Source organism: Nyctereutes procyonoides, unplaced genomic scaffold (genome assembly GCF_905146905.1).
Source record: "Nyctereutes procyonoides isolate TBG_1078 unplaced genomic scaffold, NYPRO_anot_genome, whole genome shotgun sequence".
Taxonomy (NCBI): domain Eukaryota; kingdom Metazoa; phylum Chordata; class Mammalia; order Carnivora; family Canidae; genus Nyctereutes; species Nyctereutes procyonoides.
In genome coordinates, this window is record NW_026575148.1 from 8,877,407 (window position 1) to 8,893,637 (window position 16,231).

Consider the following 16,231-nt stretch of genomic DNA (forward strand, 5'->3'; position numbering starts at 1 on the left):
TCCTACTAGGTCATGTTTCAATTGATCTTTCCAATGTCAGGGGAAAAAATGAAAGACAAAGACTAACATGGTTTGAAAAAGAAAATAAAGGCAAACTATTCCTAAAGCTCTATATTATGAAGAGTCTCCAATTTTATTCATGTATAGATCTTGTTTTAGCCACTATGCCAGAAGAAAAGTTTCAGTGTAGAGGTTTAGTATCTAGATAAAAGGCTCTACAATTTCCCCACATGTTTATCTATTTACTGTGCAGAATTATAACAACAGACATTGAAATATAGCTCTCAGATCTGAAAATGTCTTTATTTTTTAGAAAATGAATTCCAGGAAGGTTAAAAAGCAATACCAGAGGGTATAGGTGCAGAATTGGATGTAGTCATTCAAAGCATTCGATTAAGAATATGGCAATATAAATATTTGAAAAGCATCTCTTAGGTGTTCAAAACAAAAAATGTATAAGTCATTCCTAACTAATTTGAGCTTTATAGAGTTTCCTAGATGGGAAAAACAGTTAACATTAGAAAGTCCTGAAAGCTTTGTCCTTGACTAATTACATCAGATGGTTTGCCTTTGATCAAATTCTTTCCTTTTAAACATGGGTAAAAGCATTACATAGGTCCACTGTTAGACAACATGTTGCAAATTACTTCTGGTTTAATGTTTTCCAACAGGGTGTAGAAAATAAAAGATATTGAGGTGACTTTGGACTAAGTTTCATAGTCATCTCCTCTGCTGACAACTTCTTTACACATTGGAAACAACAGTATGGTATGTTCAAACTGCGCTGTGTATGATCCTTTAATGTCACATGATGGTGGATATGGATCTACAATGCCCAAGTCACACAGATTCTTCAAAGCCATGAAGTATTTACTTTCTCCCAAGTGATCCAGCCACCTGCAGCAGAAGGCTAGGGTGCCAAAGTTTTCATTGATGACGTTCAACAAGTGTTTTGTTCTTGGAAGCCTGATTGGCACGTGTCCAACATCAAAAATTTTCGTATAATGGAACATTCCATGTCATCATGAACAATGCCTTTTCCTGTGCTTCCAAAGGTTTCAATGGCATACCCTTCTCCTTCCTCCATTCTTGTTGCCTCTCCTTTCACAATTGGCACTGTTTTCCCAGCATGTATTCTATATGGCCCAATTGAATGTCCATTTAGGTTACAGATTGGTTTCACTTGATATGTCTTCCCATATATTTCAACCTCCTAGGATTCCATAACTTCTTGGATGGCCTCACCAACATCACATAGATGGACATCAATTCCAGCACACTTTATTCCAGTGTTAGTAGCATCCTTTACAGCTTTTAATATGTATCATATTTGGGATTAAAAGTAATGGTAAAAGCACAGTCAACAATCCTACCGCTTATATATGTTCCAAAATCTATCTTAAATGTCATCATACTGTGATGCTGTTGTATCACCAGCATTTGGAGTATAATGGGCAGCACAGTTGTTCAGAGAACATCCGGTAGGAAATGCCAAGCCTGCATTTAATCTATTCTCTTTAATTAGCTTTCGTGAACATTCTTCCAATTTTTCACAGATTTCTATCATTGTCATCCCAGGCTTGATCCAGCTCGTAACATATTTTCTAACTTGTCGATGTGCTTCTGCAGCTTCTCGAAAGTCATTCCAAATCTTTTCACTAGCTTGATCTAATGCTTTCTTTTCTTCACTTGTAGTTCTCCAAGCAGCTGTTCTCCCATCTTGTGTGGGTGGGTACTCTCATTCTTGTCCTTTGGGAAATACACCATTAGGATACAGGTCACACACTGGAACTGAAGGAGGGTCTGTTTGAACTTTTGGTCCTCTCTTCTTTTTCTTCTTCTTTCCAGTTGCTCCATCTCCATCCCCATCTTTATCGTCATCATCTCTCTCTTTCTCTTCCAATGCTTGTCTTTCCAATTGTCTTGCTACCTCATCAACTGAGGCTCCTGATTCTTTATCAGGTTCTTGTTTTCCTGCTGTGGCAGCCCCTTTACTCTTGTTCTTCTGTCTTTTTTTTTTTCTTGGCTGCTTCCTCAGCCGTAGAGGCAGCTCCATCTTCTCTGTCGTCTGGATCCAGGTCTCATTCAGGTGGCTCCCAGAGTACGCTGCCTCCTCCACGTGCGAGAGAGTGAGCCCTAGGAGATATTTTTTAAAAATACCAGACTCACCCCAAATCAGTTGAATAAAGATCCATAGATGATCGAGTGCTAAAATTGACTGAAATAGGTTGCCCTTATAAATTTGATATGTTTCCTTTGGGAACAAACCTACAACGTCTCCTGTTTTCAGGGTTCCTTATCTTTTTAATTTAATACTTTTTAGAATCCAGAGTTGCTTCATGAGTCTCCTGTAGTACAGTGGGGCTAAAAGGATGACACAGATTAAGCTCTATTGAAAGTCTCATGGACAAGAATAAATTCAAGTGAAGTCAAGACAATTCATTTTATTTGCAGCTACTTTTTCTGGCATGTAGACTATAACAGGAGTTCTTAAGTGACATTTCTGGGAATCTGCATCAGCATCACTTGGGAACTTGTTAGAAATACAAAATTTTGGAAACTCCACCCAGATCTTTTGACTTAAATACTCAGGGACAGGGTCCAGCAATTTGTGTTTTGGGCCTCCAGGTGATTCTGAAATATACTCAAATTTGAAAACTATGTACAAGAGACCTTTTCCATATTTGCTCATATGCTTTCAATGTTCTTCCAATTGGCCCTGATAGCCCCATCCTTCACAAGACTTAGATAAATGATATACATTTTCATTTAACCTTTTGGATACTTTCCTTTATGATTCCATTTGTCATTCATTATTGAACTATGCCATATATACATGGGTTACATAATTCTACAGTAGAGGAGTGTTAGAGATAGAAGACAGCTGAGAGGAAGCAGAGGGAGTTGAACACAGATCAAGCAGAGTGAGTGCTACAGATGCACTTCCCAGATATACTGGCTGCACCATGGTCTGTTTAGGTTCCTAACAAAAGTTTAGTATGACTTCCACAGGTAACACTTAGCATCTAGTGGGCCAGGGGAAGATGGCATGTAAGAGACATTCAGAAGAGTAGGCCACATGCAGAAAAAGAAGATGCTAGATGCAGGCACTGATGATTGCTGAGGGAAGGAAACAAAGGTGCTTTGTGCTTTTCCATATTATATTAATTCTAAGTAAACCATTACTTTGTACACCCTTAACTTCAGCTTAACTCTTTGTTTTAAGTCAATAATGGAGGTGAGTTCCTATACTACCACCAAGTGTTACTTGCTAGTTGATATAATTATTTTTCAGTGAACAAGATCATGGAACTTATCTTTCTGTGCAAAATATCATAATTTTTATATGAACACTGGACTGTGAGGAGCAGGGTGGAAATGTTTTTGTTTGTTTCCTTGTTTTGGAGAGAGAGAGTGAGTGGGGTTAGAGGAGGACAGGCAGAGAGAGAATCGTAAGCAGGCTCCACACCCAGCATGGAGTATGACATGGGGTCTATCTTATGACCCTGAGATCATGACCTGAGCCAAAATCAAGAGTCCGATACTTAATCAACTGAGCCACCTTGGCACCCAGAAAATGGATTTTAGTTAGAAGGACATTAAAGGAATCCAGAAGAAAGATGCTCTTTCAGCAGATGAGGGTAGTAGGCATAGATGAATTATTGGCTTTGAGATCTAGTTTGGAGTTCTTAGAATTTCCCATTGGAGTCAATGTAAAAGAGAGGAATAAAGCATGACTTCTCAGTTTTTTCCCTACTCATTTGGGTGGATGTAAAATAATTGAAATTGAGAGAGCTGGGGAGAAGCAGTATTAAAGGACTGAGGAATTAAGTTGTCTGTTTGGAACATATTAAAACTCTAGGAATCCCATTATACATAAAAATGAAGATGCCAAGAAAGAGTGATAAAGAAGTCTGGAACTCAGGGGGAAGGGATTAGGCTTGAGATTTCAATTTGGGCACTATCTGCATAGAGAGGTATAAAGCCCTGGGAGCGAATAAAATCACCTAAATGAGAGAAAGAAAAAAAAAGATGCCCGAAGTTCTGTTTTTTCAACTTGGTATTCCTTTAAACTCAGTTGTAGTCTGTTATTTTTATCATGTTGAATTCCATTTTTCTTGAATTTAATGTTACTCTTAAGATCATACATAAGGCTTAAAAAATAATTTCACAATTTTTACTGAGCAAATGACATTGTAATGTGTAGCTCACTGAGAGTAGCTTCTCTGTTACTATTATGGTGTCAAAGCTTTCCATTGGGGCTGACAGGGACTGGTGCTTAGGTAATCAGTAGCCTTCTGAGCAGCTTGGCAACTCTGAGCCAGAAAGATTACTTTTTTATTCAATTCATTAAAATTTTCCTGTTATGTTCTTTGTTTGGCTGCCTTTTACTTAATTGTCTCATGAGATGTTCTAAGCCAAACAGCCATATGAGGTCAACCAGAAGAAGAACTAAACTGTGAAAATAATCACATTTCTTTTTTTTTATTTTTTTTATTTATTTATTTATTTATTTTTTTTATTTTTATTTTTTTTTTATTTATAAATTAATTTTTATTGGTGTTCAATTTACCAACATACAGAATAACACCCAGTGCTCATCCCGTCAAGTGTCCCCCTCCGTGCCCGTCACCCATTCACCCCCACCCCCCGCCCTCCTCCCCTTTCACCACCCCTAGTTCATTTCCCAGAGTTAGAAGTCTTTATGTTCTGTCTCCCTTTCTGATATCTCCCACACATTTCTTCTCCCTTCCCTTATATTCCCCTTCACTATTATTCATATTCCCCAAATAAGTGAGACCATACACTGTTTGTCCTTCTCCGATTGACTTACTTCACTCAGCATAATACCCTCCAGTTCCAAAAAAATTTTTTTTTTAAATTTATTTATTTATGATAGTCAGAGAGAGAGAGAGAGAGAGAGAGAGAGAGAGAGAGGCAGAGACATAGGCAGACGGAGAAGCAGGCTCCATGCACCGGGAACCCAATATGGGATTCGATCCCGGGTCTCCAGGATCGCGCCCTGAGCCAAATGCAGGCGCCAAACCGCTGCGCCACCCAGGGATCCCAATCACATTTCTTTAATAAAAGATTTTTGAAAATTGGAGATGAAGGATGAACATTCAGAGTATAAGATAGCTTCAATTTTTCAATTAAAAGAAATTTTATCCCCCAAATGATGGTAATTTATAAAATTATGAGTTTGTGTGTATGCATGAAGTCCTACATGTATATAACCATGTAGAGGGTACATTATTCTCCACGAAAAATTTTATGACTCGTATATCAAGTAAATATATTTTGCTAATATCCCTGCAGTTGATAACATAACCCTTTGTGGGCTAGACTAACCACATGGCTTCCCAACTGGGCTGTAAAAAAATCAACAGCCACTTTAGAGTTCCTGGGGGCAGTATTAGTAAGATTTAACTTGTCTAGTTTGGGCCAGTATGTTGCTTCTCTATCTTTTGCAATTCCATGGGGTCTTCTCCTTAGCCTTGGTGCTTGAGAAAGCTTTGGTAGAAGGCATTCTGCAAATAACTCACTTGGCTCTGACAGGCCAAGAAATCCAGTCTGGAGCCAAGATAAACTCAGTGATCATTTCTGCATTTATTTATTAACACGGTGAATTTGATTATTCTTTAGAGATTATTGGAAAAGCAGTTTCAGATAATAGATTTGAATTTGTACCCTGATGCCAGTTATGCGTCATTTGTATTTTTTTTTCCTTAAGCCCTTGGAAAACAACTGGATAGAAATGTTCTTTTTGCATCTCTGAATTCACCCTTAATGAGAGAGCAGTTTTCATGCCAAAGGAGAAAAGTAGGGAAATAAAACCACATGATTCTGTTATATTGACTTTCTATTAAAACTAACAAGCAAATTGGCAAGTGGGAGATGCAGGAGGTCATGTGGAGCTAAGCCTTCTGTTGAAGGCTCAATGTGAAATTTCCTTTGCCCTGGACATATCTAAATAGGTGCTACAAGAAAAAAAAATTGGAGAGATTGTTAGTATTTGAGTTCCTTTTGTATAGAATTTCATATAGAAAAAGCTCCACTTAATATAGATGCTGGGATTTTGGAGAGCCACAGAGGTAAGAGAAGATAATATAGATAATATTACCTTGTTAACATAAAACAATATAATCAAATGTTCACTTGAACTTCACACATCACAGAGACATTAATTCAACATTTACAGGGTACCTACTGTGTGCCAGGAACTAGGCTGTGTGTTATAGATATTAAGATTAGTGAGATGTGAACAACCTTCTCAAGGGATGCACAGTTCTAGCCTTTGGCTCTGAGACTAAGTTCTGAGTGGGTCAATGCTCCTCTAGCTCCTATATTTTTTTGTATTTCAGAGACAAGAACTACATAACTTGATGGTTACTTTTTTTCATCAATTTAACTTGGACACGGGGTGCTCAGAATTTACTCAAAGATTATCCTGGGTACGCCTGAGTTTGGGGATGAGATCCACATTTGAATGAGTAGACTAAGTAAGACAGGTTGAGGTAAGCATCATGCACTCCTTTAGAGGTCTAAATAGAACAGAAAGTGGGGTAAGGGGGAATTTTCTCTGCCTAAGTGTTTTCAAATTGTGGACGTCAGTCTTGCCCTGCATCTGGATTGGAACTTGCACCATCAGTTCACCTTGTTCTCAGACTTCCAGACTTGGGCTAAGGCTATACCACTTGGCTCTTCTGGGTTTTCAGCTTGTAGACAGCAATTGGTGGCATTTCTAAGCCTTCATTATCCTGTAGACAATTATAAGACTCTCTCTTCATGTCTACCTCTTTGCATCTCTGTATCATCTCTATATATCTGTATGTATCCTGTTGGTGCTATTTCTTAAGAGAACCCCGACTAATATACCTGTGACTACAGGAGCAAGTGTAGAGAAACAAAGCAGGACAATCAGCACAGTTTCCCAAAGGGGTACCCTGTAGCACCCAGGGGTTTCATTTTCTTTGTGAAATGAAAGAAAGTTCATTTCAACACCACTGATTCCGGAAACAACAGTTTAGGTTGATCTTAGGGAATGAACTCTTAAAAATTAAGAACTTTTTGAACTAAAGCTAAAGAGTGGGAATCAGTTAAGCTAAGAATAGGCCTATCTATGCTTAGAAATGTGCATATATACCAGTCACAAGTGGATTTTAGATTTACAGGAAAGATACAAAAACTAATAATAATTTGGAAGATTTACCCAATTTGTAGTAGGAAATGAACTGGGGCTTGATGTCCAAGTAGCAAAGAGAGTGGCTTGAATACTCATACCTACTTTCTTTAGCTTGAATAAAAATTTTGCCCTTTATATATGCCTAACTGCAGTAAACCACAGTTGGTCAAAGGTCACCAACAAAGCAGATGCATGAATTTTGATTTAATGACACTAAAGTATTTGCTTGATTAAATTTCATGTAACATGAAGCCATCCTACAATACCCACAAAAGGATCAAGTGGGGGCCATTTGCTTCAACGTGGATGGAACTGGAGGGTATTATGCTGAGTGAAGTAAGTCAATCGGAGAAGGACAACAGTGTATGTTCTCATTCATTTGGGGAATATGAATAATAGTGAAGGGGAATATAAGGGAAGGGAGAAGAAATGTGTGGGAGATATCAGAAAGGGACACAGAACATAAAGACTTCTAACTCTGGGAAATGAACTAGGGCTGGTGGAAGGGGAGGAGGGCGGGGGGTGGGGGTGAATGGGTGACGGGCACTGAGGGGGACACTTGACGGGATGAGCACTGGGTGTTATTCTGTATGTTGGTAAATTGAACACCAATAAAAATTAATTTATAAAAAAAAAGGATCAAGTGGGGGGATAAAAACCACACAACAGAGGAATATTGTGGTCTTAAAAGCAATAGTCACCTAGAAAAACTCACCACAGTTGTGCTCAATTGCTCTACTTTGTGAAGGCTCACTTGAGTTTTGTGAAGTTTTGTTAAATTCTCAAGGTGTTGAAAGGAAAAAATGTGGAACCATTTGAGCCCACGGTCTCAGTGCGTACTTGTGATATGTTAGGGAATCACGGGCAGTAGAAGTTGACCAGTGTTTGTCCATGGTGGTTTCCTAGTCAGCACAAAAATGCCACAGAAAGTTCTAGAAGATTTTGGAATGGAACATATTTATGGTCATTTTTTTCCCTACTAGGTGGTTAAAACTTACAGATTTTGTTATATGTGTGAACTTCTCACTTTAGCTTCATGTATGAATCTTTATATTATCACTAGAAATACAATGTGGGACCACCATTCACATAGTCTCTTGCTATTTCAAAAAGAAACAGACCAAAAGAATCCAGTATTAAAGACCTAGAACTACTTCCTCATCCTTTCCTTGAATAACTTTCTACCTGAATGCTATTTTTGTCTACATTCATTTCTCTGCTTTACTTGCAGTGAATGTTTGCCATCACTGGCCACCTGGTAGAGTTACTTATGAGCAACATACATCTAAGTAGCTACGCAGGACTGGTCTGATTCTCTTTCCAACAGCGTGCTAACTCTGTGACAGTTTATCCCTATGTATCTAGTTTCTTCAACTATAATATTGTGGTAATTTTTTTGTTGGTGGCATTATTCTATGGACTGAAATAATAAACATATAATATTGAATCTAGCCCTGAGCAAATACATAGTGCATATTTTTTGGTTTATTTTATAGATATTTGCAAGTATCTTCCGTATGTTTAGCACTTGTCTAATTTCTGGCAAAAAAGAGGTGAAAAAGATCTGATTTCTTGTAAGGTTAAATTATATCTGCAAAGCTTTATTAGTGTATTCTATAAAGTTTCACTGACTTTCAGTATGAGTTAATAAAGAAGAAACAGAGGCTGTACAAGCTGGGCTGATGTTCATTAGCTTACCATTGTTTGGAGGTACTGATTGCAGCTGGCATCTTATCAAGTTGGGTGGTGCCTGTGATGTAGCAGTTGTTAACTATCTGAATGTTATTTTTGGAGATAAAATACTTGATGAAATAATCCATGAAAAGGGATTATTTCAGGGTTTGTTATTTCAGGAAAAGGATATCTGGCCCAGAGTAAGTGTTTAATAAGCATTAATTTTTTTATTACCATTATGTAAAGATAAATTGAATTCATAGTAAGGAGTATATAGTGTAGGGTTAGAGGACAAAAATTTTCCAAAAGAGCATAATATAAAGCAAATGATGATTAACACCACTTAAAATTCTAGCGCGTTTTGGGAGGGAGATCTTGTCCCTATGACAACAATTGGGAAATGTAAAATAATAAGAGGACAGAACTAGAGATGGAGAATTGACCTGGTTTAGTCATCTGAAGATGGGGAGGAGAGGTTACAAGTCCAGTAAACAAAAACAGAACAGTCCAAGGCAGGGGAATCAGGAAAGGATAGAAAATATAAGAGGATGAATGGAAGAAAGAAAAAGCCCTTCCCTATAACTGCAGCATAGGTTAGGCATATTCCAAGAAGTGAATGAGAGACATACTTTAAAGGGTTATTTATCTAAGAACGTTTTTAAATTTATTCATGAAAGACACACAGAGAGAGGCAGAGACACAGGCAGAGGGAGAAGGAGGCTCCCCACAGGGAGCCCAATGCAGGACTAGATCCCAGGACCCCAGGATCATGCTGAGCCGAAAGCAGAGGGCCAACTGCTGAGCCACCCATGTGTCCATACTTTAAAGGGTTCTTAATGTCAGCCTGGAACTTGGATTTGGCTCAGCAAATAGATAAAGTGTAACAGTCACTCCAGTGGCAGCTGCAACCTCTCACCTTGTCATAGAACCATGTAAATCAGGGTAGATTAGGCTTCTCAACCTCAGCATTATTAACCTTTGGTTGGCTAATGCTTTCTTGAGAAGGGACCATTCTGTGCCTTATAAGATGTTTATTAGCATCTTTGGCCTCTGCCCACTAGATAACAGGAGTATCCCTGTTGTGTAACAACCAAAAATAGTTTTAGATATTGCCAGATGTCTATGAGGCATATTTGCCCCTGGTTGAGAAATACTAACACAGATGATAGTATGGCAGGACCAATTTTTAGCAATTTGGGGAATTATTTTCTTTTTTCCCCCTATTCTTCTCACACATTGGATCATTTTATGCACTCTCTTACCTCATGGGGAGGTTTTGGAAAGGTAGGAAACTACACGACAAGTTTCCTGTTTCAATTTTCTTTTCAAAATTGAGTCATTGAGGAGATTTTGTTGTATGTTCTTGAGAAAAAGAAGGGAAGGACTTGGGAGGAAAATCCTTAACAGACAAGGATTTTCTCTAGTTATGAAAAGTTTTCTAAAGGCAGGAAGGACATGGGTTTGTGGAGCAGTAACTTTGTGTCTTGCTACTCAGCAAACACTGGGTAAAAACCTTTTTAAAACACTTTGGGAACCTTTGATGGAGGATGACTACATGGATCTCAGCTTCTCTAAAACATATGGCCCACTCAAAAGGAGTGATTAAAAAGAGGTGTGTGAAGGGATCACTTACAGATATGGGCAAGGTTTAGAAATACTAAGAAGGAATACTGAAGCATTCTGGGGAAGGAAGCTTGATGTGAGAAGTGGAGGGAATGGTCATCAGGACCTGTCAGTAGCTGTAACCCTTGGTAAGGGTACCTAAGAAGAGCTGTGCCATTGTTAAAGAAATGTATTTTCAACACAAAATACCACAGGAAGGTAGCCCGCGGCACAAATATTCCAATCTCTCTTTTCCCCTATCCTTGATTCTTTTATCTGTATCCCCCATTGGATAACCAGAAACCAGAGGGCAAGAGTGTTTTTGAAGAACTCTCTATTTAAATCCTTTGCCCATTTTAAAATTGGAGTTTTTAAATTAATGAGTAATAAGGGTTCTTTATATATTTTGGATACAAGTACCTATCAGATACATAATTTGAAAATATTGTTTCCCAGTCTGTGGTTTGTCTGTTCACCCTCTTGATGATAACTTTGCACATAAATTTATAATTTTGTTGAAACCCAGCTTTTCAAACTTTTATCCCACGTGCTTTCCATGTCATATCCAGGAACTCCTTCCCAAACCCAGGTGGCAATGATTGGCTCCTATGTTTTCTCTGAAGAGTTTTATGGTTTTAGCTCTTATTTTTAAATACATGATATGTTTTGAATTAATTTTGGGGTATAAGGTGAATAGGGGTCCAAATTTATAGTTTTGAAAGCAGATACCCAGTTATTTTAGTATTTGTTGTTGAAAAGGCTATTCTTTTGCTATTGGATTGCCTTGTCCTCTTTGGCAAAAATTAATTGGCTATAAATATTAGGATTTCCTTCTGGATTCTCACTTCTAATCCATCCATTGATCTATATGGTTATCCTTATATTAGTTTCACATTGTCTTGATTTAGGGTAACTTTGTAGAAAGTTCTGAAATGAGGAAGTATGTATGCTCCAACTTTTTTTTTTGCTATATATATATATATATATATATATATATATGATTTTTTTGCTATATATATATATATATATATGATTTTATCTATTCATTAGAGACATAGAGAGGCAGAGACATAAGCAGAGGGAGAAGCAGGCTCCCTGCAGGGAACCCAATGTGGGACTCGATCCCAGGACGCCGGGACGTGCCCTGAGCAAAAGGCAGATGCTCAGCTACTGAGCCACCCAGGCATCCTTATTTTTCCAAGGTTGTTTTAGTTATTCTGAATCTCTTATAGTAGTTTTCATGTAAATTATAGTATCAGCTTGTCAATTTGCATAAAATCCATTTTGTATTTTGATAAACTTGGATTTAATCTGTAAATTAGTTTGGGGAATATTGCCATTTTTTTTACAAGAGTAATTCTTTCAATTCATGAGTATGGGATTTCTTTCCGTTAATTTAGGTCGTCTTCAAGTTTTTCAACATAATAGATTTTAGTATAAACATCTTAAACTTATTTTGTAAAAATATTCTTAAATTCTCTTTGATGCTGTTATGAATGGGATTACATTTCATTTTGGAATTGTTTATAGCAAGTGTATAGAAATATAACCAATTTCTACATACTGATCTTATATCCTGTACTCTTGCATGAGTTCATTTATTAATTTCAGCAGGTATTTTGGTGCATTCTTCAGTTTTCTTTTTTCTTTATTTTAGGAAGAGAGTGTATGAGTTGGAGGGAGAGGAAGGGAGAATCTTTTTTTCAATTAGCCGACATACAATATTCATCATTAGTTTCATATGTCAAGTTTAGTTATTCCTCAGTTGCATATAATACCCAGTGCTTATCACATCATGTGCCCTTCTTAATGCCCATCATCCAGTTACCAAAATCCCCCTCCCCCCAGCAACCCTCAGTTTATTTCCTATAGGTAAGAGTCTCTCATGGTTTGTCTTTCTCTCTGATTTCACAAAGAGCAAATCTTAAACAGATGCCACAATGAGCACAGGAGCCTGTCATGGGGCTCAATCTCAGGATCCTGAGATCACGCCCTGCGCTGAAACCAAGAGTGGGATGCTTAACCCCCGGAGCCACCCAGGTACCTCTCTTTGGGATTTTCTATGTGCCAGATCATGTCATCTACAGTTAGAGAGATTTTTACTTCTTCCTTTCTAATCCAGATGATTTTTATTTGTCTTTATTGGCCAATTTCCCTGTAGAGATTCTCATGTACAATGTTGAATAGAAATGGCAAAGAGGGATTATCTTTTTTTATACCTTGGGAGGAAAGGATTTAGTGTCTCACTATTGATTTTTTTTTTTAACGTGAGCTAAGATTTTTTTTTTTAAGATGCCTTTTATTCAGGTTGAGGGAGTTTGATTCTAGTCCGAGTTTGTTTTTATCAAGAAAATATGATGGATTTTGTCAAATGTTCTTCTGTATCTATTGAAATCCTATAATTTGGGTTCTTTATTAAAATGGTGTATTGCAACAAGTGACTTTCATATGGTAAAACTACATAGTATTTCTTGGATAAATACCACTGGGTCATGACATGTAATCTTTTCTATATGTTGTTGATTTGCTTTCTAGTTCTTTATTGATGATTTTTGCATCTGTATTCAAAAAGGATTTGGTCTGTAGTTTTCTTTGTCTCATTTTGGTTTTAGGATCATATTGGTCCCATAGAATGAATTGGGAAATATTCTTTTCCTCTTAAATTTTCTGAAAGATTTTCTCAAGAGTGGATATCAATTTTTTTCTTTAAATGTTCAGTAGGATTTACCAAGGAAGCCATCTTGGCCTGTACCTTTTTTTATGTGAGTTTTAAAATTACTAATTCAGTCTCTTTACTCCTAGATCCATTCAAGTTTTTATATTTGCTACTAAGTCAGTTTTGAAATTTTGACTTCAAGGAATGTTTCCATTTGATATAAGTTACTCTAAGTTTCCCCTCTCTTATAAAAGCATAGTATGTATTTGCTATGTGCTTTATTTTTTATTTTTATTTTTTAAAGATTTTTATTTATTCATGAGAGACAGACAGAGGCAGAGACACAGGCAGAGGGAGAAGCAGGCTCCATGTAGGGAGCCTGATGTGGGACTCAATACCAGGTCTCCAGGATCACACCCTGGACTGAAGGGTGCTCTAAACCACTGAGCCACCAGGGCTGCCCGCTGTGTGCTTTAGATGACCCTTAATTCAAGAACTTACAGTCGAGGGGGGAAGGAGAAGATGAGCACAAGTAAGTATAATACGGCAAAAGTGTTTTACTTAAAAAGAACATAAGGAAAATATCATTAACATCCACTAGAGAAAGATAGTACAGGGTTGCATTTGAAGGATGGTAATATTATGTGAGACTGTGAAATATGTGAATTTTTCTGGTTGGAAGGATGTTCAAAACTAGCAATGTTGGGGAGACCATTTTCTCTGAGTCTCTTGTGTTCCTACATATATTTTCAGTAAAGACACTGGTTCTCCTTTTTTAGTACTATCTTTTCAAGAGTACTTACTTAGCAAACAGCTTTGAAAGCTAGAAATATTGCCTCTGAAGCAAAGAGCTGACATACCTATTGTCCAGTATAAATGATCCAATTTTCCTAAACTCCAGGTTCTTTTATATTCAACCATTTATGTGTGTAGGTATTACTGCATCCTCTTCATGTTGACTTACAGGAAATTGTTCTTAGGGAACAGTCCAATGGTTATGTTACAAATGGAGAAAACAGCATTGGTGGAGATGTGTATGGGGAAAATTTTAGAATTGTGCATAATGTTTTCATGGGTCCTTTGTGTTTATGAACAGCAAGAAATATGCTTTGGAAAGGTACATGGGGTGGTAGAGTTTGATATGCCATTCTAATGTTATCTAAACTAATTTTGTGGTTAAGGGGAATGCTTATTGGCCTCTAGATCAGTATATTTTCTGTTTTTTTATAAGATTAATATTATGATCCTGTCCATGAGGAATTAAAGGAGAAAAAATTATTTAAGAGGATATTACCATAATAGGTAAAAAAATATATATGATTTCCCTGAGTTGGTTTAGTGGCCCTCGGGATTGAGAAGACAAATGTGAAAGGGTTTATGTAAGTAGAGAGGCAGTAAAATTGGCATTGTGTGTTGGGCAGAGATCCTGTCTGTCGTGGATACCACTGTATTTGTAATGAATGGCAGGACAGTGCCTGGACATCATAGATGCACAACAAATATTGTAGAATGAGAAGCTGAATGAAGGAAGCAGAAAAAAAATTAACAGAGGAGATAAGAGAGAAATGTTGCTTCTATTTGTTTTAAGTTAGATTAACAGGAAGAATGATAATATAGAGAATGGGGAAAAGCTAGAGGAAGAACAGATTGAAGAGTACAATAATGAATTTATTCTTGAACACTGGATTTGATGCCTGTATGGATCAGGTCAGATGGTGTTGAGCAGCAGGCAGTTAGGAATGAGAATCATGAGTGTGGGGAAGTTCTGAAGTTAACAACAACCAACATAAAAGGAGAGATGAGGTGGAAGGGGGGAGAAGAGAGGAGGGAAAAAAAGAGATCTGGATAATATCCAGGCTGGGGAAGAAATTCAAGAAGAGAGTAGTCAGGGAGAGAAAACAAGGCATATGTATCTCAGAGTTTCAGAAGCTAAGGTGAAATGATGGTTGCCTCCACCATGTAGTTCTCATTAGGGCTGAGATGAAGAGGTCTAGAAAATGGTTGTGAGGAGATTAATGGTATATTTTAGAAAGTTAAAGAGTGAGGAAAGTAGATGATTGTAGAGTATAGAGAAATAAGTGGCAGTGAGACTATGTGCAGAACATGAACACTTTTTTAGGAAAGGTTCAATGGCAAAATGCACTTTAGATTAACTAGGTACTTGATTTTGGAAACAACTAGGACATGAGTCCATTTTGTAGGCAGCAAACATGCATAAGCTTGCTGAGACCTGTATTCATAAAGTAGATTAAACAGATAACAAAGTGATACTCTATGAACAAGGCTATCCTTATAATGTGATGGATCGCAGTAATACCAAGATGCCTGGAGAATGTCAGGCTACCCAAATACACATTATTATGCCCATTTAATCCTGAAACTACTGTTTGGCAGGGAAGTCTGAGAAAGGGAAACATACTTACACAATCCAACAAAATAAATACATTTTCTTTTTCTTGCTTTCTTGCTTTCTAGCTTTCTAGCTTTCTTTAGATTTGGAATGAGTTAACATTTTGCAGAGAGTCATCACTATGGCAGGACTCTGGTGTGAGTTTAGGAATCTTGAGGATAACAAAGAGATAAGACTGAGATGTGGTCTCCTACCCTAAGAGGATAAAGACCTCTTAGAGAATATAATATCCCAGTGTTTGCTATTTTTGCCCTAGACAAAAAAGCCAGTTTGCTATCACATCATTATTTACACCAAATGCTATAAATAAATAAGAACTGATCCTGAGATACAGAAAGAAGGACTGAGGCAGAGAGATGCTCCTTTTAGGAAAAAATTTTCTTATCAGGATTTGGTGACATGTCACCTGATAAAGACCATGTATTTCTTTAATAAGAGATTTGATTAAAAACTTTTTAAAAAGCAAAGAAAGATAAGTCCATTAGTTGAATGCTCCAGCTTAAAAATAAAATAGAATCCTTCTCATACAACTTAGTAACAAAAAAAAACAAGCAATTGGATTAAAAAATGGGGAGAGGGTCTGAATAAACATTTCTCCCAAGACACACAGATGGCCAACAGACACATAAGAAGATGCTCAACATCGCTAATCATCAGGGAGATGCAAATCAAAACCATGATAAGATAGCACCTCACATCTGTG

General features: G+C 37.3%; 1 pseudogene; it reads right to left on the reverse strand.

The window, feature by feature from the left end:
- Nucleotides 1-643: 643 nt before the first annotated feature.
- Nucleotides 644-16,231, reverse strand: part of LOC129501636 (methionine aminopeptidase 2-like) — a 31,515-nt pseudogene continuing 15,927 nt past the window's right edge.